Source organism: Mus caroli, unplaced genomic scaffold (assembly GCF_978045245.1).
Source record: "Mus caroli unplaced genomic scaffold, Mus_caroli_1 scaffold_16, whole genome shotgun sequence".
Taxonomy (NCBI): Eukaryota; Metazoa; Chordata; class Mammalia; order Rodentia; family Muridae; genus Mus; species Mus caroli.
Genome location: NW_028227271.1, coordinates 3,548,033 through 3,550,618, shown reverse-complemented (window position 1 = coordinate 3,550,618; position 2,586 = coordinate 3,548,033).

The following is a 2,586-nucleotide window of genomic DNA, read 5'->3' as shown; positions in this document are numbered from 1 at the left end:
ACAAAGGTACTCCTATTCATACATCCTAAAACAAACTGAAAGGGCAAGAACTGTTCCTCAGCACTGCCCAGGTGCTCCTCAACACTGCCCAGGTGCTCCTCGGCACTGCCCAGGTGCTCCTCAACACTGCCCAGGTGCTCCTCAACACTGCCCAGGTGCTCCTCGGCACTGCCCAGGTGCTCCTCAACACTGCCCAGGTGCTCCTCAACACTGCCCAGGTGCTCCTCGGCACTGCCCAGGTGCTCCTCAACACTTGCCCATCCAAATGCAAAAGCCTGCCCCAAGGCACAGGCCACCTCGGCCTGAATGGCTCCCCTCTCTCTCCCTTCCCACTGAAATTATGAGTGAAATTGGAGTTCCAGGACTGGAGATAGGGATCCCAGGGGCTGCAACACCCCAGAAATTCAGCAATAGCTACTACCTTCAGGCCAAATTTCTGTACTCATTAATTCAACCTATAAAAGCATGGTTCCTGTCAAACCTAATAAATACAACTAACCGAAGGTCCAAATACCGTATTCTGTGGTGAAGTTGGCAATAAGTTTGAGTCTCATAGGTGAGTCTCTATCTCAAACCTCTTCCCACAAAAGAAACTTACTGTTCGTTTCCCTGGGTTAAGTTCTGAACCGTCTTAAATGAAAGCGTCGAGGTCTATCTAGGGTGTCCGTTAAGCACGAGAAGCTGAAGAGAGCCCACCTAGGTTCAAATCTTGATTCTGCCACTCAGGGAATTCAAGTGACCCTGAACGCATTCATTTTCCCTGAAATGAACACGGCGACCGTACTTACTTCACAGAATTATTGCGAGAATCAGCCAAGGCAATGATAATGTTGCCAAACGGGAATAAAGCACATCAAATAATGGTGTGGGAAACTTAGCTGTGCTCTAAGGGAGGAGAAGCTGCCTCTGCCTTGTTTGCCCCTGGAGATAAGCAGTCACCTCAGGGGCTTATGGAGCACACAGCCTTCCCACCCTCCAGGCTCCTCTTCTGACTCAGTTATTCTGGTCAGACGGTTCTGGGTTCTTTGGTGAACCCCTGGCATTTTCCTCAGGGTACAGGAAGAAAGTGCAGGAGGCTATTTAAGGACTAACAGCTTAACCTTCACTCTTAACCCCAGCTTCCCCCCAGGCCCCAGAGGCGGCCTCTCGGCCTCTCGGGCCTGGTGAGCTTCTCTAAGGGCCTGGGAGCTGAAAGAACAATTCAGAAAAAAAATCTCACTGACCTCAAAGTTCCCTCTCCTCTTCTCCAGTCTCAAAACCAGCCACTTTGCCAGCACATTAAAAAAAAAAAAAAAAAAAAAATCCCCTTCCAAACCATCCACAGGGCAATGGCCTGCAGCCTTCCACAAACCTACCCCCCTTTCCTCTAAAGTCTAAAATCTTTCAGGCTGACTGCCAAAAACCACTCTCAGCTGGTCTGAGGCAGAGCTTCCAGGACGCTGCTGGTGCACACTCTCTGTGGGTCGGGGCAGGCCCCCTCCATTGCCACACTCAGTCCAAAGCTGCAGAGCTAAGAGTCATTCTGTGCCTGCTTCTTTGTCCCCAGAAACTTTCCCATCTGACAGTTACTGATCACCTTGTGCCCCGCAGGTCCCCACTGCTTGAGTGGCTGGCTTATCAGGGTTTGAGATCTAGGCTAAGCGTAAGTGCTGGTACTCCACTGTTTTGGGGGTGCTACAAAATTCCTCTCATCCCAAGCCTTGGGTCAGAATCTTTGACATCCATTAACTCCTAGAACTGATCACAGAAGTGGATCTAGAATGACTTAGAACCCACATGGAGTTGACAGGATATCTCATTCTTGCCAGTTTAGATCACAACAGTTCAGATGCATTCACACCAGGCTGGTGAGAAGTGGGTGCACATCCAGGGAGGGAGACAGCATGGCTCCTAGTGGCTGAAACCTCCTAGCTTTAAACTCAAGAGGTAGGCCTGTCCCAAATCATTTGCAGGCTGGGGAAAGAATACAAATAAAGACCCACTTAGCACACAGCCACCCTTAAATAAAGAGCTGTATGAATCAGGCTATTAATGTTATGATTAGGTCATGAGGGTAGAGAGGCCTTTAAAGAGAGAGCATGTGTCCTGCCACCACGTGACAGTGATGTGATGTTCCCTGGGAAGACATCCATCTATCCGGAAGAAGCCCTCAGTGGCTCCTCCGGGGTAACTCCAGAGACTCCAAAACTACGAGCAGGAACTTTCTCTTATTAAAAGCTGCTCAAGAAGAGGAATTTTATTATAGCCAAAGACTATAGGAAGTGCCCATACCAACAACATAATCTGCCATTGGACCAGAAAAGAGGGGCGCAAATGTAAGATCAGCAGGAAAGTCTGGGTCCCTAGGTACCAGAAAGGCAGTTTATGAGGGAAAGGGCCTGGCCCTTTAACCCTTCACACCCTCAGCCCTGTAGGAGAGTTGGGGAGTCGGGGCTGGGGGACCAAGAGAGATCTTCAGGAGCCGCACTTCAGGCGCTGAGCTGTAGCTGCCTGCTAGGCAAGCCAACAGCAAAGGCAGCCATGATGCACCCCTGGCCTCTGACACTGGCTCTCTCATATTTGGAAGCAACAAAATAGGCAGAGAAG